Source organism: Lepisosteus platostomus, chromosome 7, assembly GCF_059453375.1.
Source record: "Lepisosteus platostomus isolate fLepPlt1 chromosome 7, fLepPlt1.hap1, whole genome shotgun sequence".
NCBI lineage: Eukaryota > Metazoa > Chordata > Actinopteri > Semionotiformes > Lepisosteidae > Lepisosteus > Lepisosteus platostomus.
This window is the reverse complement of record NC_142617.1, coordinates 4,909,424-4,933,848: the sequence shown is the minus strand read 5'-3', so window position 1 is coordinate 4,933,848 and position 24,425 is coordinate 4,909,424. Positions and strand designations below refer to the sequence as shown.

At 41.7% G+C, this 24,425-nt stretch overlaps 1 long non-coding RNA gene across 4 annotated transcripts in view; it reads left to right on the top strand.

Moving 5' to 3' along the window:
* The window catches only part of LOC148657958 (uncharacterized), a 34,031-nt gene that overhangs the window by 4,349 nt on the left and 5,257 nt on the right, over window positions 1-24,425 (top strand). Inside the window, exons 3-6 of one of the 4 annotated variants that reach the window (XR_015940003.1) lie at window positions 1,183-1,448; window positions 2,122-2,352; window positions 13,319-13,451; window positions 13,910-20,513. This is a non-coding gene — a long non-coding RNA (uncharacterized LOC148657958). Of the gene's footprint in view, window positions 1-1,182; window positions 2,353-13,318; window positions 13,452-13,909; window positions 20,514-24,425 lie in introns of all 4 variants that reach the window. The other 3 variants (XR_015940004.1, XR_015940005.1, XR_015940002.1) reach the window with 3 other exon arrangements.

Here is a 24,425-nt window from a genome sequence, read left to right as displayed (position 1 = left end):
TGGGTCTGACAAATGCCTGTGCTTAACGTCCTTTGCATTTATTGTATTATTATTACTGTATCTTTTGTTACACTGTGGCAGTGTTGTCTGTGTTAAGCTGCTGTTGCACTGCAATTTCTCTCAGAGGATCAATAAAGTATCTATCTATATACGTAGCATGTAAGGATGTCTGCAGCTTTTGGAGAGTTTTGACCCCTGAATCTTCATTTGAGTTTGTGAGTTATGTTCAATCTTGCCTTATATGTTGGGGGGGGGCAGTGAACAGAACAACACATGATCAGCACAGCTGGTCTTCATTCACCTTTATATTTGTACTATCTAAAATATTGTCGTATTTTTATTTAAAGAAAGTTGTGATTCTGAAATAATGGATTTGGTCCTGATGATGGCCTGAAATGAGGTTCTGTTAAATTACATCTATAGTGAAATCAGGCATGCTCTCTCAGGATATCTAAAGATGATTAAGTCTCTACTCATGAGCAGTAGAACACATGGCAGTAATTGTTTGCCTTGATTGCATTATTTCTCTTGATAAAAGGGTAGATAACCTTTCATTACTGGCACTGAATGAGTCAACGGGCAATTGCAGCTGTTGGAAAGTGGTGTAGTTTTTTTTCCACAAATGGAGAAGAGTGGGAAACAAGCCCAGAAATGTAAATGAATGATATTTTATATTCTCTTGCTTTATTTAACAAAGGTTGTATAGAGGTAGATCTCATTTTATGTGGCTGATAACATTGCTGAAAAAAGCTGCACAATTCAGAAGCTCGTAAGTTAAAAACGTAATTCCCAGAAAGAATGCGTAGAAAGAGAGAGAAATGTGTTTTGGGATCCACTCCAAACCAAAGCGTGGAACAGATGAAACAGTTACACAGATTTATTCGTTAGATGTTTATATACAGTAGTCATATTCAGTCCTTTAGCTCTCAGTGAGTCTTTTAAATTTCTTTTTTTTTTTTAATCTGATAAGTGCCATTACAGATAATATTTTCTCCTTCAGGGTTTTAGCGGATTATTAATGGTAGACGTATTGAATTGTTATAGTACTGAATGTTAAGTTTGATTTTATTTTTATTTTCTTTAGATGACTAAATTTGCAGGGTTTTAAATAAAAATGAATTGCAATCGATTTCACTAAGGTTTTTTTTCCCCTCACAGTAGCTTGCCTTGTTTTGTGTGCAGGCCAGGGGGAAATGTTGGTCAGGACACCAGGGTTACATCCCCTACTCAGGTTTCGAGAAACACCCTGAGATTTTTAATGATCACAGAGAGTCAGGACATCAGTTTTTTGTCTCATCTGAAAGACGGCGCCTTTTTATGGTATAGTGTCCCCTTCACTGTACTGGGGCATTAGGACCCACATGGACCACAGGGTGAGCGCCCCTCACCGGCCCCTCCAATAACTCTTCCAGCTGCATCCTGAGCTTTCCCAGGAGTCTCCCATCCAGGTATGGACCAGGTTCGCAGCTGCTGAGCTTCAGTTGCCAGGTGGGAATTGTAGGGTGATGTAGCTGCTGGCTAAACATGCTGTATCTTTATTTGTATCCCCTGTGCACTTTATTCCTGTTCTTGATTTCCTTGACACTGTGGAAACAGAGGTTCCATATCTGCCTCAGAATCTCTTGGCAGGCTCTTATCTTTTACTTTTTGTGCAGAAAACACCACAAACCTTGCTTTTATCCCTTGCCAGAAAGCAGCAGGAGGCAATCTTCTGATAAAAGTATCAAACGCCCCTTCAGACTAGTGGGCCCATAGCCTGCTGTCCGTTATAAATGTGAAGGGTGAGAGGAGGCTTTTGAAATGAGGATGCTCTGCTGAAGGGCCTCTCTGCCTGCTAGGAAAGTTCAAGCTGTGGTAGAAGCAGGTTAAAGACGAGCTCTCATAATGGATGTGGGGCTTGTATGTGCAGGTTTCAATACCTCTCCATCTGTTCTGGCCCTGAAGAATCTCTTCGGTGCTTTCTACTTGATTTCTTTCAATTCGTAACATGGCAGGAAATAAAATAACACAAGTGGGGTTGAAAGGGCCTTGTTCTGTAGAAGCCTGTGTGTGTTCTGATTACTTTTTAGTTCTTGCAAGCACTTTCATGGCTTTGTTCATCTCTCTACACTTGTTTTTCAGCATTTTGTGCTGCAAAAATAGAAGAGACAAAAATATCAGTTAACGTGAAATAATTGAGGTGGCAGCCAGGATGTATGTTCCCACAGACTATTAACCTCAGCAGCTCTTGTGGCTGTGCAGAAATCCCCAAGGACAAGATGACTGTTGTGTGAGAGAGCACAGGTCCAGTGCAGCCTGACATCGTCCTTCACTTCTGCAGTGCTTGCATGCTATTGTCACTTCAGCCCAAAAGTAAAAATAAAATCCTCCTTGCAGTTTTAAAGGTTAATACAAACAAGAGGGTGTTTTGGGTAAGACACACCCCTCTTTCACTGGATACTAATCCTGACCAGACTTTATAAAAAGGAAACTCATGTTTTTATAAAAGCATTTTTGTATATTACTCAGTAGTGAGCTCGGTCTTTTAGAAGACTTCACAAGCTTTGCTAACGTTATTCAAGAACTGATCAGGTTAACGCTGAGGGATGAGTAATTTTCTCTGTGATTGTGAGGATTTGGCAATCTAAGTTGTAAATCTAGAGCCCAGCAAAATACATAAGCCGATAATGTTTTCACACCTTCCGAAAACTGGATGTCACACGTACAGAGACACTCACGCAAAAGCCACCATAATTCGCAAATGGTTTCATCTTCTTTACTTAAATAAAGTTGCTAATTGAAGTGAAGTGGATCTGACAGTGAATTGATGTTCTTAAGATGCAGTAACATTACACCACCACTGAAAAAGACAGAGGAGTCAAGTTGTTGCCAGCTGCAATTTCTCACTGAAAGGCTGTCAGATATGATTGCAGTGAATCACTCATAAGAAAATCGCATTTTCCACTGTGTTACTTCGGAGGTATGAGCTGAAATTCAGTTTCGGGTAAGGCCTTTTAGTCATAAATTGTTCTTCTTCCTGAACAAGGTTCCTGCCTGTTAGTCTTCTATCTGTGTCTTCTAGTCAACACACTTCAATGTGATCATATTGGAGGGTGATGTTTAAATATTAGAACTTTTAAAAGCCAATGGGCTGTACTTGGATTGTTTAAGGTGCCTTGATTAAAGACTGCAATAATGTACTGAATTCATTCTTCTGAACGGCTTGCATCACTGGTTGTAGGATGAAAAATGTGGCTGTAATATATCATGGAGCAATCAGAAACACATTTCTCCCAATTATGCCTGGTACCTTCAGTTCATTAAAGACACCATTGTTGGCTGCTGGGTAAATTATGCAGCACCATTAGAAAAACCATTAGGCTTCATCCTGCTGCTAAGCAATTACAGCAGCGAATCTTTAACCTCCATAACCTGCAGCTGTTACACTTTTCCTGCGCGGTAAGCAGGGCTGCTCATGTGTCATTACAAGTTGCTGCAGAGGTGTGTGGTCACAATGTGGAATCCAGTTTGGGTTTCAGTGGAGAAGTAGCAAAATCCTCTGCTGGGAAGCAAGGATTACTGCAGTGTAGTTCTCCAAGTTCCAGTGCTTTTTAAATACTCCTTTTTTCTCACATACACTCCTAGTGCACCAGATCAGCAGCTCAGTATAAGAAGGACAGAGTTCACCTGAAATTCACGCTAAGGGTGTATAGTACATAGCACCAATTGTCTGTTTTTCTCTACCTTTTATAGTGTGTTAAATGCTTTTCACATGGAGGTAGTTTGTGCATTGCCTTTCATGTATGAGTGACTGGACAGAGATGTATGAGGCTGAAGTGCAGTAAAGTTTAAATTCAAGACATACTGAGCTCTGGCAGCGTATATTCAAGGATACGAAAAAGAACAAGAGTCTGACATTGTCATTTTGCCACTGACCGAGAGAGGAAGAGATGGCAAAGGTCAACATCGAAAGGAGAGGCTGAGTGAAAAGGGGCATTTTTTTCTGCTCATTCATTGCAGTGGCATAAGACTGGAATATGCCAAAAGACAGAGCTAGAATTTTGGTTTCCGGAGCAGATCGCAAAAGATGCTCTCTCTCTTTTATTATACAGCTGTGGCAGAATGAGGTATTGCTTTTCAGGGGTGTTAACTTTGAAACCGTAAAGCTTTTACTTGCAGCCAGTTAGCACTACCATAATTCATGAAGAATAAATCCCATGTGCCGAATGTTGTGTGGGCATGGAATATGTTGGCTGTCACATCATCATTTGCACTGGCAGGGACAAATAGCGCTCTTATAAATAAGTCTCTGCTATATCAGCCTAAAGTGCTGGCAGGATTAATGGCCCAAGGGGGCTAAAGGCTATTTGTATACAGTTGATAAGGCTGCTGTGTTTATTGTACTGATAATGAGATGCAACCGAGTTATTATTGATTTCTTCTAAGTGAGCATTCTGCCAATACTACTCAGTCAGACTTGTCCACCTTTATCTCAGCAGTTCCCCCGTAAAAAATGGATTTTGAGTTTAAGTTATTGTCAGGATATCTGTCTATGTATATGGCCAAGTACAGCTAGATAGAGTTGCACGTGCCTTTTAGGAGTTTGAGCTTGCCTGGCTTAACAAGCTGTCTGAGGATCTAAAACTATTTCATTTTGCATTACAATTTGAAATTGTAAGCGTGTGGGGAAATAAGTTTTATACAGTGTCAACGCAGTATATAGACGGACATAAAAAGAAGTCAATGTGAATCAATCTAACTTGAATTTTCTTTGTTTTGCATGAAAGCTACACTAGCTAAACTAAGTGTGCACTTAGTATGTGATCTAAAGATGTTTCTGATGTATATAGCCTGTATTTTTTGGTGTCTGTGAGCACTGATGTTATGGGAATTGCTGAGAATGAAGTGCTTTCTTGGAAGAGTTGTTTCACAGCTCACCAGCTGGGGATATTGATTGTCATTTATAAATGTGAAAGCTGACCCTCTAGAGCACAGGAGGCCCTTAGGTAAGCAGACGTGCACTTCCAAAGCCTCAAAGTCTGAGCAAAGCCAGCTAGCATTCTTTACTAGCCACGGAATAACTTATCTGTTTCTGTTTGACTCTGTAAGCCACTCAGCAGCACAGGGAAAATTTCATTTTATAAAGTCATCTCTTACAAAAAATAAAATGACAAGGTTCTGTATTACACTCTGCAGTAACAAACAAAAACAATGGAAACTGAGGCAGAAATTGGGACAAAGACACAGAAAAAGTGAAAGCTACAGTCACATATAAGGCAATAACATTTCAGGCAGTACTTCCCAACTAGCGTTCAATTGGATTGATTTTCAAAGCTGTTCTTAATTCATATTCTTGTGACGAGATGCAGCTTGCACATCATAACGCAGAAACGTGCAAGAAAAACATTGCTGCCATAATTTTTCCTGCCATGTGAATGGAATAGAATGTGCTACTGTAATGGTTTGCTTTTTTATTATTAAACTTTGATTTAATAATAAAATAGAAATCCGCCATGAGAAAAAATTCTAGATTTGGGTAAAACCTTACCATTCTCGCAGATATGGAGACCTAAAACTGACATTTCTGCCACTGCACTCTTGATAAGCGCTTCGTCAAGGCACTGTGCATACGCTCATATATATATACGGTACATCGATAGACATGTAAACAGACGCTGTGGATTATAAAGATAACTAAAACACAACTGCATGTGACGTTTTTGATCTAGTGTATCTAGCAGGCTGATTTATTTGCATGGATAAGAGCTGCTAGGCTTTCCAATGAGGGCTCCTGCCTGATGCATGAGTTAAGACGGAGAAAACCCTTTGATCAGAAAGACAACAGAGGGCACAGAAAGGCTTTCCTCAGGATGGAGGTCTATCAGCTCTGCTTTGCCCTTCTCCCACTGGACAGAATAGCAGCTGCAAAACACTTAAGTGTGCTCTCATTGTATTTATCATGTGGATACTAATAAAGAAAGGGAAAAAAGACATCAGGGTGGATAGGGAAATACATCACTTAAAGCCATCCATCAATCCATGATGAGCCGGCTTGCCTCACCATTCAGGCTCCAGGGAAACGCTAAAGGCAGGAGTTAGCCACTTAAAATGACAGCACTCTTTCTAAGTCAGACAGTGGCAACATGATGTTTTTTTCTGTAAAAATTGGGTCTCTCTCAAACAAACATCCTGTTTCTCTTTAAGACAATACAGGCTGCTGGGGAGGAGGGCTTACTGTAACACTAAAAAAGTTGAATGGCAGTGTTCCATGTACATTGTGCTAATTTGTGTTAGTTGTACGTGGGTCCTGGTACAATGCAGAAGCCCAGAAATGGACATCAGCCTCATCCTTATCTTACACTGTGCATCGGAGAGGTTAAAATTCTGGTTACATGTTGTCTCGGGAGATCATATCCCAAGAGTCCGTTTCCACGCTGCTTACAGGACATTGAACGACGGATAGGGATGCCTCTTCATGCATGGTAACCTTCTTGAACAGATTCCAGGCTCATGGTTCCTCCCCTCCTCCCCGACAGTGATACACTGGCTCCTTCACTGCTGGTCAGAAATACCTGTGTATTCCCTGACGGTCAGCGTCTGTTTCACCATCGAAGGGGCATCTGTGACCCCAGATTGAGCATTCACCCCTTATCTGTACTCTGTTTTCTGTCCGTTAACCAGTTCTCATTCCAAGGACATGCTCTACCTTGAAAACCTAACTCAGCTGCACTAAAGAGAGTAAATATTCTATCTTTATTGAAAGCTTTCTGAATATCTATGTGTTCTGTTTGAATCTATTACTGTTTTTGCTTGTTTAAGAAACTCGAGCAAGTTAATTATAAAAGACTTACCTTTTCAAAAACAATTTAGCTATCCACTGGAATCCTTTTGCCATTCAGATGACCTTCTAGTTGAGTTCTAATTATCATTTTCATAACCCTACATGCAATAAAAGACTTTTGGGCTATAATTACTTGGTTCAGTTTTGTTGCCCTTTTAATGGATTGAAGCAAGATTAGCAATTTTCCGGTCACTGAGTATTATCCTGTCGTGTGTGACTGTCGGAAGAGTTTTGTTTCTTTAAGTGCAGTTCCATGAAGCTCTAGAGCTGTAGCTGAAATGTTCCTAGTAAACTAGTATATGCAACACTAGTGACTCTTCTGTGCTGGCACACCTTAATGTAGAATTTTGTGTTTAATGAGGTAAGATGTCAGTGTTTTTCCTGGTAACCCCGTGAGTTTGATAATATAAAAAATCAATTTAATGGACATTAGTCCTTTCTCTTTGCCTAGAGATTTTCCAGTTATATCCAAGACATTTCATTTCATCCTATCCTGCTCTTTTGCTGTTGTGATACTGAAAGAACCCTTTCTTATTTTAGACTGAATTACAGTATTCTTTTCTTTCTCTCTCCCTCTGCTTTCTTAGTATCCTTTTCTACAAGTTCTGTCGATTTATCATGCATTTCTTGAACTGGATGTATAGTCTTTGTATAGTCCTTTCTTTCTCCTTATATTTTTCTTAGTTGATTTATTTAACCATTTGGGCCAGTGAATTATAGTTTGGAACAGTTGATTTAACCTATTTAATGTACTGTAAAGCCTGGTGGAAATCAAGACTGAAAAACACAGAAAGGAATAGGTATGCCCATGTTGATAAACTCTTTTGATGCTAATCAACATGATGCATTTACACTATAAATGATTATCATAATGGATGTTTGAATTTGGGGGAGTATAGCAGACTCCTATCACTGTGCCCCTTGAGTTTTATTTCAGTATTCTAACAAATATATATTCATTTAGTTTACTTTCCCTGCTCAACTATTGCTTTCTATAAACAGGTCTACCTCTTCTTTTATGCAGAACCTCCACCAGTTGCTCCGATACTTAAAAAGGAGTTAAACTTGTTTTTTTCTTATTTGGTCTGCAACAGCGTGGTTCAACAGAAAACAGTAATTTGTTCAAGACGACTATATCTGCTTCAGTTACATATGACGTAATATATTTCTCCATATTAAGATTGTCCTTCATGTGGATCACGCCTATATTGGTTAAGAAGCAGCTTTGTTCAATTTCATGTCTAAACACCTGTGTTGAAAGACAGATGTAAGCTTTAACCTAATGATTTAGGTCTGCTAGTTGGGTATATATATACCTTGACTGCGGCAGAATCGCAAATTGCACACTGTTTTGCTTTTAAGACTACAAGAGATCATGCTCAAGGTAGCAGAGAGTATGCCTTGGAAGGAACTTAAGAGTGAGGTGCACTGTGTTTTCCTGGCATGTTCTTTGTAGGCTGGACTTCTCTTTGTAACTGAATGGAGGATGAGCCAGGCCAGGTGGCGTCGGGAAGCCTGCTGCCCATCTATCTCAGAGCAGAGACCAGACAGGCTCTATCAGCTGTCACTGTTCCAGACAGCTCCGTCTAGAAGACAGCTAGAAGATTGAATTTACATAATACAGCAGGACCCGATAAATCATGGTTTCTTGCATATGGTCTAGTTTTCATTGCTCGCTAGAACCTAATTTTCACAGTGCTTCAATATTATTTTTCCACATCATTTTGTTTCTAGCCTGGGTTTGTGTAGAAAGTTTGGTCCTAATTCTCACCTAACACCAGGCCACTAGTGTAACGAACAGTTCTTTCCGGACCCTATGCGGACGACACAATCCAAAGAAGTGGGGAAACACTGGGAAAACGTCATGCAGGAATACGGGGCTGAAAACAGGGGGGCGTGTCCGAAGTGTGCTGGTGCACGGGGGAGGTGTGGCCGAGGCAAACAATCCAAGAGAGTAATCCTTAGAGGGTATCCAAAAGCACAAGAGTAAGTCCAAAGCCAGGAGATCCAACAAAACAAGGAATTAAAAACCATGAACCGGGTCGGAACCGGCGGACAGGGAACGGGAACAAAGATTAAAACCTGAACGGGACCAGGCGCTTCCAAGTCCCGGACTCGCATGGTGCGGAAACCAGATGCAGAGCCAGGATGAGCGTCAGCGCCTGGCTTTTAAGGTGGGCTGGGAAAAGGGATCAGGTGCACAGAATTAAGTCTAAAGTGAAAGGGCTGGAGCACTCTTAAGGAGGGGGGACTATAATCGTGACAACTAGGGTATTAATACAAGCCTCTAGACTGTTCTCTCCCGCCATTGCTCACGCTAACAGCCCTTCACCACCCCAGTTTCAATGGCAAGGCTGTAATCCCCCAAAGCAGCCGTGTTAAAACCAACCATATCAATAACACTTACATCTCGATTGCAGTTCCTGGTCTTAGTATGGAGCTGCAATTCTAGACAAATCTATATGCAACATCACTGTGAAAATGGCTTTGTGATTTCATTCACTAGCACCAGTAAAACTCCTGCCATGTGAATCTTACTGTTAAAAATGTTTGTTACTTCTAATCTTGATTTAATTAATCATAGCCTTCCCTTTTCTGACGGGTACTGTCCATACGCCTGTTACCGAATCAAACAATTTTTTTTTTTTTTCTGGGGCCGGTAGAATTTACTGAGCTCCAGGGAAGAAAAAGAGGCTGTGATTACATTATCATTATTTTGTCACATCACCAGATGGCAATTTTTGTAAGCTGCAGAAATGACCAGGTGTAAAAATGAGAGATCTAATAATAGCGGAGATGCTGCATCTGTGAGAGAGCTTGCCTGGCATCGGTTTTTAAATCAGAGTCACTCAGCCAGGCTTCGTCTGAGGTTCTGTCATGATGATGACAGCGGAATCCGCTGATGATCCCAAATGAGAAGCACAACGAGATGCAGGATACAAACTGCACCCGTCTTTATGGTAATGCCTTGTACTGCGGTTATGACTGAACAAACCCTTTATTAAGTCCTTGATTAGGATAAACACTGGCAGCCCCCGTGCAGTGTCATGATTTATCAGGTATCTTTGCACCTTAAGACAGACTGAAAATGGGCAGGCTGCCCTTTACAGGCAAGGCTGTGGCCAATCCTGTCCTCTTCTCTTCTGTTGAGAATAACGGCAGAATCGGGGTGAAAGAGGTGCCTGCGACTGTCTAGACCTGAGGAAACTAAGCTACTTTCATTAATACTCTTTTCAGCAACGGGTTTATTCTTCTCTAGTCATAGTGAAGCACAGCCCAATATGAAAGTCACAGGGCACATAGCAGGACTTGACCCTGGAGGGGATGTAAACTAATGTACATGCAAATACGTGCAAGGTGGAAGGGCAGCCTAGACAGCATGCCTCTGAACTGTGAGAGGAAACTGGAGCACTCAGAGAAAACCCATGACTTGTGAACTCCACCATGCTACTCTGGAGACTTGCATCATACACGTGTGGTTTATCATACATGGTTATGCAATAACTTGTCTCAATGAGGGGCAACCAGTGAAAGACAGTCTAGTCGCAAGTATAGGGAATTCCACAAAAAACTTCAAAAACCTCATTTCATAATTAATGAACAGAAGGCATGTCGGATTCCTTCCAACTATCGGAGGAGGAACACATATCAATTTCAAAGAGCTTTTTTGGCATGACCGATGAAATGCAGTGTTGCAAAAGCAGGGACAGTTAACAGAACGTTTACAGAAAAAAAAAAACAACGTTATTGGACATTTCCGAACGGCACATAAAACATTTGACACCGAGCAGCTTACGTTTACACTCCTGTGAAAAGATCTCGTTTTCACAAAGCAGGCAGGAGTAAAAAAGCTCTGCTTGCGGATGGGTGTGACATTGACACTGGGCAATTCTGCAGCAAGGAGGAAAAGTCACGTCGGCCTCCACTGCCACCACTCCCAAGTAAATAAGACTCTGGCACGTCAAGCCAGTACACGCAAGGGCTGCTGGGATGTACTTGCAGAAAACCTACCCCATCGCCTTCCTTAGTAACCTTGGAGAAGTGTGAAAGCTGGACCAGTTGGTGTCAACATGTGACATAAAGCGTTTCTAGTTTCCCTGCAAGAAGCTGCAACAAGCTCTGTTGGGTCTCTGTTGTTTAGAGTGGAATCAGATTTTCTTTTTGCTGAGGGTAATCGGTTAATTTACTATCAGTTTCTCACATAGGCCAGTGCATTAGTGCCCTCAGCACGGTGAGCTCAAATTCTTTGAAGTGTGCAACACTGGATTCGTTGCATTATCCTTTATTGGAGCGGCCCAGCAGTAACTGGGGAGATGCTCCTTTGCAAGTCAGTTGGCTGGGTTTCTTTGGCAGTTAATTAAGTTCACTTGCTCGTTTAGGTCTCTGCCTTAGATCAAAGCCTTCCCTCCTGGGAGGGGATGGGAGGCTGGAGAAGGAGGAGGAGGAGAAGGAAGAGAAAGGAAGAGAAAGGGGGCCAGCCAGCAGGGCACTCAGCTGCCAGAGGTTTCTGGGAAGCCAGCCAAGAGGATCTCTCCTGGTGCCGAACGCTTGCCGGAAAGTGTGAAAACTTAAGTTCGCTCGCACTTGGGACGGTTGGTTTACTCTTGGGCACAGAATAACGCGATAGGCCAGGACTTACCTCCTGTATATGGCCAAGAAACCTTTAGGATTCCTCCTTCATCTTCAGTGGACAGGCGTTCTACATCAGATGGGCTGTTTTGAAATCATAGCCTTCTGAGTAAAGCAGGTTGCATTCACCAATGAAAAGGAGTTTCCATGGCCAGCATGGCATATCGTTATTCCACAAATATATGTATACCCATAGCTCTTTTTACGAATATCATTTGTTCCCAGAAACCCTTCAGTATAGCGAACATTGGTACACCTGTTTTCTTTATTTCTTATGGGGCAGAAATTGGGATCTGTTCCAGAATCCACAAATGTACTTTTTTCCCCCAGAAAAGACGAAAGAAGCAATAATAACTAGACAACATTAACCATGCCTAAGTAACCACATACTTTGGTTTTTGTGTAATTACACACACTCACAATTTTCGTTTTCTTAACACCTTTAGCGCCCATGATAAAGTCTGAACCACAAGTTTTCTTACACGAAAAGTAAGAGCGCACACAATAGCGAACACTGCACGAAGCAAGCCATTCCTTCACCCTGTGTCAGCCAGGGGTGAGTCATAATCAATAATAAGGAAGGACTTACTAGAGGGTTAAAAATTAGTCCACCTCAGTATGTTATATATATATAGGTTTATTCCATGCTGAAAAGAGCATATACATACAGTAGTTCAGGTAGGTGCTGTACAGTAGCTGCGTGCGTAGGCTGCAAAGGAACAAGTATAGGTTTATTCCCTGCTGAAAAGACAGTTCTCACACCTGAAGAAGGCTCCACAGCTGAAACGCTGTGTTTCTGTTCTTCTCTTTTCAGCAGGGAATAGACCTTCACTTGTTGCTTTGCAGGTGTATTTATTGTTTGAGTCATGGTTTTGTAAATCCATCCTCTTTCAAGTGCCAGAACTAGGATGTTTTTCTCGTTTTCTGAAGTCCTGAATAGCGCCAGGTAATTATCCCTGAGCTGTTTCTCTGCTGCCAGAATCTCGACTTTCCATAGTCAGTGTTGTATTACACAAGACCACTTAATTATGCTGTAATTATATTCTAAAATACAATGTTTTTCCAGTGCCCCCCTTAGTTAATTGAACTTCCTTGTACTTGCAGATCTTTCTTGTGATAATTTGTATTTTCCTTCAAAATTAATTACATGTTATCTGCTGCAGCATCTGCAATAACACAGTTGCAGAATATATTTGGTGGGCATTCTGCATGTTCACAGCCTGAAACACACACACAGCCTCTTCAGATTGTTTTTTGGAATGTAGTGGTTGATAAAATAGAAGGTGAAGCTATTTTTGAGTATTGTGAATCTGGGCTGATCTCTTTTTTGTATTGGTATTAATGTGTTGGGCTTTAGCCTGGCCACTGAAGTTGGAAGATAACATTGGTGCGTTGGTTGGCATCTTTGCCTGGATGTGCTGAAGTTGTTGCTTTAATCATTTCCTGCTTCTAAATCAGCATCTTTTTCTTTTACATACATCAAGGGCTTAGCAGCTTGACTTCTGGGCTAAGGTTTACGGACCTTAGATTATTCAGATTTCTCAGTGGTTTGCATTGTGAGAACATTGTAAATCCCAAAAAAGCTTTGTTGTTTCTGAGTACAGTGTGCAAATCAACCTTTCAAGCACGTCTCTAGATGTAAGGCATAAGAGACTGTGGAAGTGATTGACTGAGAAGTGTGACTTTGTGAGAGAAGTTTAGTGTCCACTTAAAAGTGACACCCTAATCTCACATAGGTGGTATAATTCACTTTCCTGGTACTCCTCTTCACTGTCTGAGAATTAACATGAGTCAGTTGGCTCTCCTTAAAAATATATGGAGGTGACAGCTGTGTTAGTCAGGAGAGAAAAGCATTTTCTATTTCCCCAGGAGCTGCCTGCAGCAAAATGGAACTGAGCTAGATTTCTAGAGACCTGCACCATTACCAAATGCTCTTGGAGTGATTGACTGAGAAAAGGCATCTATGTCAGTATGAGATTTTCAGGAGACTAGCTATTTCAAGGTGAGACACTGAGCCTGTTTTTTTTTTTTAAATACAATTAAAGTGGTTATTCTGATGTTATTTCAAGCATGGCACAGCTTGGCATGATGCACGTCCACATTAAAACAGTCTCTAATTTTAGTAAACAGTAGATTTGTCTCATATTTAAATCCGTAGTGTTTGGGAACTCGGCTTTTGTTTAGATCATAGTAAAACCCTGTGCATGACTTGTGAATTGAACATTTATTGACCAAAATAGGTGCATGACATTCAGTAGTGATTGGTCACATTTGTGACTCACTAAAGTTGTGCTGTTTGATTAGTAAATGTTTAGTGATCCTGTTATCTTTTGTGGTTGTGGTTTTCCTGGAGATAACCCTCTGGATTTTGTATATCCGTTATCTCCAGGGCAATCAGTTTGTGAACTACAAGAAAAAAAGTGGAAACTGAAACATAAATAATGCTCCTTATGTTTTCAGCCACTTGACCTTCAGAGCTGGTTTTAATTAACCATGAATGAGTGTTTTTCATGCATTATTAGAGGAGGCCAAAATGCACCCGAGTTTTGAAATCGGAGCCCAGGTGGATGAACTAAAAAACTTGGAATGACCTCAGTGGAAGTGAGGATTTGGGGGAAGTATCCCAAAGGCGCAGCAGTGAATGTGAAGTGTTCGAGGTAGCCGCAGCTGTAGGCACTCTGACGGGAACAGATGTAGCGAACGCTGGCAAAATGGAAAGAATCTGAAGTACCATTTGATGAATGAGAGGAGCAATGATTTAGAAGAAAGAAGCTTGGTAGCTCATGTTTAGTCTTACCACTCAGGTTAATTGTAAACCATATCAATGTATTTGCAGTAAACCATATATGATGATATGAAAAATTGTAATTGCACAAAAAGTCATCTTTTTCAGTAATCACGTAAACAGTCAAAATGTTCAGTAGGTACAGTATATACTCCCTATACTTTCCCTGTAGTCCAGCACAGGCATGTCTTGACTGAGTTGCTGATATTTGGTCACTCATTTCAACTGGCAGCTCCAGTCAGAGGATGAAGACACCCAAAAAATGTAGCTAGGTGCATTGAAGCCGTAATTGTTAGCATGAGGGAAGTCATGGAGGGAGGAGGTATTGAAGCCATTGGACATCTGTCATTGCCAGTGGCAGGCAGCACGCTGTCACAACTGTCAGGTCCTGCACAATGTGCAGCCTCAAACATCTCCCCTTGATCTTTATCAGTGTAGACGCAGCAGTGCTCAGTTTTGTTCTTGGCAGCTAAGTGCTATCAGTCCCTACAGCTCAGGATTCAAAGGCAGGAAAGGAGCCTTGCTGCGAATTTAGAGCAGTATTCCGTTTCACTATGCAAGCTAATAAAATTTAATTGCTTCCTTTTAAAAGTTAAAATAGCTGCTCCAGGATAAAATATCCCCAAGCAGTGTGGGGAGCTGAAGTGAAGCTGGAAAGTTAAAATGCATGCAAGGGTTGCTTAGAAAACAAGCCATTTCAATTTAAGGGTGTGATCTGCAACTGAAGTTTACAGATGGATGACGATAGGATCCTTATGTTGTACTTGAAAAAAAAAATTAATTCCTTGTCCTTCAGGATCGACCTTCAAGTCAGTGATAAATAACACTGAAGCCTGAAAATCAATGCGTGACATGTCATTCATTTATAAAGCTGGTTATTGTAACCGAGTTGTGAAAAGGCTCAAATAAATCTACTATTAGTTATGAACATTTCTGTGTTTTACAGTGATTGAGCTGAGATGTCTTGTTAGTGCAAGTTTGGGGCTGTTCACCATATTTACTTTTAGTGCTTGAGATGGATTTTAAAATCACTTAAAAGCTATTCATGTGGTTTGCATGCACAGGCTGTGGCTATCTATTGCACATCAGAAAGAGCAGTTCTAAGCATGCAGTATTCCAAAATGCATCACGCACCCTGTGCATTTAGACCGCACTGTGTACATTTGAATGAGAAATTTTATATATTCCCATTCTGCATCTGTATTAAATTTGAGATGAAATGGGAGTAATAGGTTATTGTGCCAGTATGGAACAAACTTCATGCCTACAGAAATCATTGCCACCTCACATATTTCACTTAATAAACAAATAGACACCAGCTGCATTCCAGTACACAGCACTTTTATTTATTAAGAATGGACAGACTTCCTTTGTTTCCGTGGAATGCCTTCTATAAAGAATGGAAGTCCAGCATGCAGGACTGAGATGCAGTGGTTTGTTTTGACATATTGTACTTATCCAATGCTTTGGCCATGATTTAAAAAATAAACTTTTGACCAAACCACTAATTGCACAGTCACAAACCTCGCACTTATTGACGACTTTCCTCTGCATGGAGAAAATGCTTGGAAATTTTTTTCCTTCAAGTGAGGATTTGAACTTTGTGATGGGCAGTTAGGGGTGAAGGTTCAGCTTAATTCAGGGCTTCTTCAGGGTGTAGAAACACTGCAGCTTTGGTCTCCATTATCAAAGAGGTCTGTGAAACCGAAGAGACAGAAAGAAAAACCCATGCTAATTACCTGCAACACTAAACTCTAAGAAAAACAGCTGTAATTGCCAAGAAGATTTTTCCTTAGCTTTGATAATAAATTCATATTTAACCTTTAAGAACTGAGCTCCCACATCAACATGAGATTTCGAAGTCTCTGCTTTTATTTATGATTCATTAATGTCTCTCATCCAATTTAACAGTTTCTCCTAACATGCCTTGCAGCTGAAAATGAATGTCCTCCGTGAGCATCTTATCTGTGGGTATGGAGGCTGATGAGGATAATCTGGGACAGAGTCGGCTGCAGCCCGGGCCGCGTGTTTCATGTGGGAACGGTCCACAATGTGTTGGCTGTTTGCAGTTCTCATGTTGTTGTTTTTGTTTTGCAGAGATCTTAATGTTTGTCTGTCTGGATTCTGTCTAAATTCGAAAGATCTTCTACAGGCAGTATCGATACCGCTCAGGAACAAGTAAAGGTTTATTCCGTGCTGACAAGAGAAGAAAGGAAACGCAACATTTTGGCTCTTCAGCTAATGTAAGGAGATGATTTGGGGGGGTTCTTGCAGTGATCTTATCAGTGCTGGTCAAAAGAGCCGTTCGTCTGTACGCCTCCTTTCTTAAAGACTGCATTTAACCATCTCTAACAGGGCTGATTAACGAGTGAAGGATGTTCAATAATAATTTATTAGTCTTCTCTGGCAAACTTGTCATCCCAGGATCACACTGGTAATGGCATTTACAAGCATGAGACTGTGCTTGACGTTTTTCTTTCCATTAGAACCTTTTCAGGGTATTTTAAGGATAAGCAGCTTGCATGTGAAACGAACATGAAAAGATTTTTTAATGCACTGTTCTTGCTTTGTGTTAGGATCTTTGACGTGGGAATGTGGCGTCTTTGATGATCACTTATTATAGCTTGATTTTTTTTTCTGGACCTTTTTTTCCCCCCAAAGTGACATAAAATGCCATTTGATGACATTTCAGTTTTGCTCCAAGTGTCAGGGGAAAGAAATGTAGACCAATACGGCTTCCAAATGTATTCAGTCCGTCTAGCTCATTTGGTTACTTGTAGTCTGTCAGTCCCAAAATCTCATATGGCAGCTTCTTGAATGCTTTGATGGCTAAGCTGGGCAGCTTTTTTTGGCAGACAATCATGATGTAAAACTCGTGAAGGATCAAAAATAATAAAGCCATAAAAACTGAAAGCAGAGGAAACACGAGTGCTCGTGTCTGGAATGGACGTGCTGCAAGAATGATCAGTGGTTTACAGTTGACATTATCATTGCATTCCAGGTAATGCAATGCAGATTGCATCTGTATTGATTTATGGTGTACAGGTGACAGGTGTGCTGTAAACGTGTAGCCCAGTAATCGGGAGGACAACACTGAATGCTCAATGGAATGAGAAAACCTGTCCGCTCCTCCGGTGCATTACTCCAAGAGCCGTTAAGGCAATGTGGCAGAACCACTAAAGACCACGAGCGTCATGCTCTCCGAATGCGGGCTTCTGCCAGTAACCTGAAGCGATGTGATGTGAGCATGAGCCCGTTGTTCAAGGCTGACAAAGACACAACACAGGCATGTGTAATGGAGGCCTGAGGGAGCATGAATAATGAAAAGCAGCAATTTCTAAAGATGCCTCGCTGTTCATGACAAATGCTGGCAGCTACTGCCCCCCAGTTAATATACTGTAAGGAAGAACCCTTGACAGAGGGGTTTTACATCTACAACAAAATACCTGGCACAAAATGGAGTAAAACTGTTCTTTCTAGTAGCGGTCAGGGGTTTGTTTTTTAGGGGCCCAAACATACGTGCCTTCAGGGAAAGTTAACATGTTTCATTTGATGTTAACATACACCTTCTCTTCTTAGACTTTCATAGATTCTTTGGAACAGAAATGCTCAGGTCATACATCGATAAAGAATAACAATCTAGTCACTTTTTCCTTTTATCTGCAGCCCAATTTTTTCTCTCAACTGGATGGATTGCCACAACAAATGGATTTCCTGGGTGATGGAAATCAAGAATAAAAAGATTTATTCTGACATGTCTGATGCTAGTGATCTAGGAGAAGAATGCTTAATGAGTGATCAACAACCTGTGGCAGATGTGAAAATCCGTTGCTCTTGCTGAATCAATGCATTTAATTGGAGTGTTTGAACAATCTGCAAGTCTTCCCAATTTAATTAGGCTGGACAGCCCTCCTCTATACTACACCATATTTCCAATTCCTGTATTGAGTCCAAGTTCAAGAGTTGATTCGAGACACATTGCATTCTGAATATACTTATCACCCTTTGCTTTTAAAGAATAGCTATCATTTCTCTAATGAAATTTGGAAAATGGTTTTATCCAACTTGATTTAAAGTGCATACACATTGAAGAAAAGCTCCGCCACTTCATGCTGGCGTGTTTTCAAAATAGGTTCTAGGTTTTATATCACATCTGAAGAACAGGGCACAGAGAATTTAAATAATTTGTGACACAGTGGCTCAGCAGTAGAGAGAGAGTCCTGCCACAGAACCACAAAACCTTTGGAAAACCAGTTTTCCTCAAGAACTGGAGCACCTGGCTTCACTGGACAATAGTTAAAGCTGCAGACTAAAGCTCAATGTTTTGTCACACTGAATCAAGCAAAGGCAGCAGCAGTGTCAAGGTGAACATTAGGTAGAGATTGCTTCTCTGTTATGCAGTAACCTGAAAGCCTCTTCCAGCTGAGAAGAGGAGTATTGCAAATGAACCGTTCAGCGTAACAGTGGACGAGCAAGACGGAAGAGAAACTAACAGAGGACAGAAAGTGGATCTGGAGACAAGGGGGACAGTACCTTTAATGTGCAATGCTACATTGAGCCTTCAGCTAAAATCAATATCATTTCGTGTTTATGCGTTTGTGAATGCGTAGTTCCTTCCCAACAGCAGTGGCTTGGGAACCGCAGAGCCGGCCCGGAGTTGTGCTGGATGAAACATTTATGATGGCAGCATACGCCTGCAATGCCGTTGTGAGTATCTGTCCGTAGCAGATGCATCCCACAGCCACTTCGAGGCACGCACAAGCACACAACCGCAGTGCCGTTTGCAGGGGGTTCGGTGAAAGATGAAAGGCTTGGCTTTAAAGCAGCTGGAGGGCCATCAGTAAGCACTCTAGACTTCTAAGAAAAAGAAGGAAGAAAGTGTCTTCTTGTCGGAGTCGGAGCTAGGGGTTGCTCCTCCCTAGATTAATTGCAGCAGGGCTGGAGTGTGGAGGCAGGCTGCTTGACTGGTTTAAGCGCCCGAGACTGCAGAGGCATTGCTGTGTTCTCCATGCTCAGTGATGGAGCAAATTCATAGATGGGGATTACTAGGAGGCCATCAATGGTAAAGGCCATTGGGAAATTTGGCCAGGATGCCAACCACGAGAAACGCCACAGAGAGTCAGGACCTCGGTTTTACATCTCAACCGAAGGACGGCACCTTTTTACAGTATAGTGTCCCTGTCACTATTCTGGGGCATTAGGACCCACACAGATCGCAGGGTTAGTGCCTCCTACTGGCCAATCCAACACCACTTCCAGCAGCAACCTTAGTTTTTCCCAGGATGTCTCCCATCCACGTACTGACCAGGCTCACACCTGCTTAGCTTCGGTGGGTTGCCAGTTGTGAGCTGCAGGGTGATATGGCTGCTGGCTAGTTCTGCTTCATTTGTTTTGCTGCTGTACGTACACACAGTGGATCAGTCAATGTGTTCCTGTCTGCCATGACAGGATGGGGGTTGTGCCCTGACCACATGGCACCCCATCAGTAACCAGGTATAGAGGAGGAGCCCAGAAACCATAGCAAAGACGAGCATGGAGAAGAAGCTCACAAAACTGTAGATGCTGGAACAGAAATTTGCATCCTCAACTTGTCTCAAAACTTGCAGTACTGTACTAAATTTTAAACTCATGTTCTGGCTTGGCTTTCCATTCCCAAGGTACCTACTATATAAGAAAAGAAGAGCAGATGAAATATCTTGTCATGGTATTCCATTTTAAATAGGCAAAATTAAAAGCTGCTTTTAATTTATTTTGTTTGATGTGTTCTGCCCTCAGATAATGAAAGAAAGTCCGGTGTAAAGTAGTATGAGCTGCCAAAAGTGCTCTCACTAAATAAAGCATGAGATGAGCATAGTCTCTTTAAAACCTTTGTTGCGCTTCTTCAGTTTTTTTTCTGTTTTCAAAGACAATGCTGAAAACCCTGATGTTGTGGTACGGTAATGACAGATATTCCAAGGCCAGGCCACATGCAACCTGGGAGAGCTTTCTATGGGGTTGAATTCTTTCCTGGTTACCATAGAAACCAGAACTCAAATGAGTGGGTTTCACTTGGTATAGTTTTTACAGACGAAAAAGAATGTAGAAAATTCATTGTGTGTTCCAGAAAAGAAAGACAAAGGGCTTGCTGGGATCTTTAAAAACACGTGCTCCCCGAAGCAGTGAGAGGGAGAGAGAGAGAGAAAAAAAAATACGAGACAGAAAAAGAGAATCAGCAGATTGTGCTTTTCATACCCACGCACGGAACAGGTTCAGCTTTTCCCGGGATGGTCAGAGCAGCAGGTAAGGCAGAGCTAAGGCGATAAAGGGGCCCGATGCTAGTGCCGCACCGACAGAGGAACGTCTCTGCAGGGCGCATGTTGAAACCGGCAGGCTTGCCACAGAGGCAATACGACATCAAGCACAGGAATAAAACAGTCACAAAGCAGCAGCTCTCTAGTTAGTCAGACTCTCTGTCTTGTGATGCAGGGCCTGACACAGATGCACATGCTGAAGAGTGTCTTTTTAAAACATGCATTTGGCTCCTTGTTGGTAACCCTGAGAGAAAAGGATGTCAGACCACACTGCAGGCTAGGCAGTGTTTCAGAGAGGTGTGCATCACTGGAACTGGACTGAGGAAACTTATTACTCTATGGTATACATCTAGGAATGTAGATTTTCTGGTAGGATTGGAAGTATAAAGAGGACAAGTGAAGTTTGGAAGTTTAGTTTTAGTTTAGACAAGGTTCTTGATCCTTAAAGTAACCTAAATAGAAACCATTTCTGATTTCTCAGCAGAGCTGCAGTCTTCTAAAAGAACAAAAGATCTCTAATTCTGTTTGGATGTACGGTTTCTGCCTGACAACAAAGGGCCAATCAGTGTTATAGGGGGCATTGTTTTAATAGGCTGAGAGGAAAGCAAAATCGCATTTACCACTCCGATTCCAGCTCTGCAGGGATTTCCATTTACATCATATAAGCGCATCTCAGATAAACGCCAATTAAGCAACAAAACCCAGGCAGGGACTCGGTGTACAGCGAGATGCTGGGGTTGTGATGAGAGAAGATCACGAAAGGGAATGCTAATTTAAACTGCAAACAAATGTGGTTAGTTTATGTGAAATGACATTTTCCTCTAATGCAAAAGAAAAAAGACTCAGAGGAACAATTCACTGCTTGCAGGACATTGTTGGTGAGCCTCTGTTAGCAATTTTGCAGCTTGGATTGGTACTTGGGGAAATAAATGTGAGGTAGGAAGTGCTTAGCATTTATAGTTCTCAATACAATACCGACACACAACCTAATGTTATAAAATTGGCCCTGGTCTGAGTGTGTACATTTATAGTATATCTGTGTCTCTGTGCCCTGCGATTGACCGGCGCTCTGTCCAGGATGTGTCCTGCCTTGTGCTCATGGCTTGCAGGAATAAGCTTCGGCCCCTTCGCAGCCCTGTATTGGATAAAGCACTTAGAAAATGGATGGGTGAAAGGATGCAAAACTATAGGATCTACTTGGATTAGTTTTGCACTGATTTAGTAACTCATCTCCTCAGATAAGTACTACTTTTGAGCTTTTTGAGGGTGCAGCAAACTGACATTTTATATCTGAGAAAGTTTGTAGGTCAGAAGACCTAAAGAAATGAAATGAAAGTATTATAGGAGATGCATTATAGAACATCGTTTCCTTCTCTCCAAGTTTCGGAGTGATTTATGTAAAAAGCTGAGAGATACATTCACATATCCTTGTTATTTATTAATGTTACTTGAGTGTATTAATTCATTTGGAATATTGTATCTTCAGCAAGTGTAACCACAAGATGGTGCCAAGGTGATACAGTGAAACATAAAAATGTGGACTACATTTTGTTGGCTGAGGAAGCAGAATGGTTTTAAGTGTTGGGATAGGGTGATTCTAAATCGTAGACCAATGTTCAGAACAGAATTTAGGAATAGCCAGCTTTTTAGTTGTCTGATTTTCTTAATAATGCTTTCAATTTAATCTTAGGAGATCTGTAACCCAGAAACTTACACTGGAATACAAAAAAAGGTCCAAAATGTCCTGTCTCTGTCTTTTGAACCCAGAATAGAATTCCAGGCACTTCAAACATTTATACCCACACACTCCTAGCGATAACAGTAACCATTCACCTCGCTTTATTAAGAGTAACAGCCTGCATGGCCTTTCCCCACTCTGTCTGTCGCCCACTGTGAAGACTGCTCATTCGGGTTTCCTCGTGCGTCAGGTCTCGCAAAAAAAAAGACAGAGCTTAGTTTGAGAATCCATTAGCATGTGCCTGGATACTGTGACAGTGATTCATGGAACTCAATTGGCTATTGCTATTTTTAGCCTTTCCGTATTTTTTTTTTCCTTTGTTCAAAGAAGTGCTGTTTTGCTTGGATGTGGGGTGATGTGAAACTGTTTTTTTATTTTTCCCCGTCTTGCTTACTCGGTCGCTGTCCGTCCCCCACACCGCCAAGCCACGGCGGCAGAAAGCCGTGCTTTTGCTCTCCTGGCCTGCTCTCGTCTCCCGGGGGGGTTTGTCGGGGGGGGAGATCCTGTGTTTGTGTTATTTTTAGAACACCAGACAGTCACGTTTCGTGTGTGCGTCTTCATGCGCGGATCTATTTTAGTATTAACGCTCTGCACAGCGAAGCAGTGCGCTGAACAGAAAAGCAGTACTTTTCCAGTTCAACCAGAACAGTCATCATTTTGACTCTTAAAATCTCAGTTATTTATGTGAATAAAATTAGTATTTCTAATTTCTTTGCTACGCAGATACTTGTGTACCTGTTTACTGGAAGTTGTATCACTTCCAGTCTGCCTCTCTTGTCATTGTGTGTTGTACTAGTGTGACATGCTATACTTGAATATATTAGCAATGAGAAGGCATTAGCACACATTAGCACAAGCACATGTAATATGAAACAGTCTGACTTAATACAGCAGACCTCTGCTTTAATCACTTGAATTTTCTCCTTTTTCATTCTGTCCCTAACGAAATAATCTCATCAATAATTCCCGAGTCTCCCAATGAGGAGCCTTGTCTGTAAATTGCCTTCAAAGTGCTTCTTAATTGTGTAGCTATCTCTCTTTGTCTTCTCTAATGGAGAAGACATGCTCATGGCGTGTTGGCTACCTGGAGATATTGCTGCAGTCTCGTTTGGCGGCACTCCTCTGTACCAAGGGTGGGCAGTCCTGGTCCTGGAGGGCTGGCATATCCGCAGGCCTGCATTGCAGCTCGGCTCTTAATGAGCAAAGCCAGCGAAATTGTTTGGCTAAACCGGAGCAGTTCAGCAGCTCCTTCTGGCTCTCTGGGTGCCGCGCTGCTTTACAGAAATCTGGAAAAGCGGCAGACACAGCGCCTGCTCCGGGACCAGGATACAGGATACAGGATACAGAAGGGGAGAGGGATCGCGCCTGCTCTTTCAGTCAGACATGGAGGGCCGGACCAGTGCCCCCAACACAACCTCTACACACCAAGCGGAGCCAGAGCCTTTCAGTCCTTTCAGAGCCTTTCAAGCGTCCTCTTGCTCACTCTGTGTTTTTTCCCCTGCTCTGGTCTTTCTGAAGTGGGGAAGACAATGCAGTTGCTCAAAGACCTGCGAATGAAAGCTGGTTGAAGGACTGTAATTTTTTTCCATAGGACACGGAAGTAACTTGCCTTTTTTATACTGTATATAATCCCAGGAATGGAATTTATTCTGCCGTGACTTTGTTATATTTACAGCACGCCAGGTATTTTAGGAATCAAAAGGTTTGTTTTTTATTCGAAAGCACAACCCCCCCTTTAAAGAACAACAGATACAATGGCAATGGAAACGCCATACGATACAACAGAAAGCAGTTTCTTCAGTTAGGGTGCTCTTCGCACTGAGCTCCTAGTTGTGAACTGTATTTGCACGTTAAATGACAAAATTAAGATATTTAACCCAGTACAACAGGTATTCTTGTTCTAGAACTATTCGTCTCTGTCAGTTTGGGATTTTAAGTAGGGAACGGTGCGATACACAATATAAGTTGCCAAAAGTCTCCAGAGAAAAAGTTTCAGATAAAGCAAATTACCTGTAGTCCTAAGGTTCGCTTAGGACCCAAACTCCAACACTGAGCGGAAACAAAAGTCTCCGGAAAAAAGTTTCAGATAGGAACAAATTATCACTCATTCTACTTTTCCACTGGGACCCAAAATCCAGCACTCAGCATAAAAAATGTCTAAGG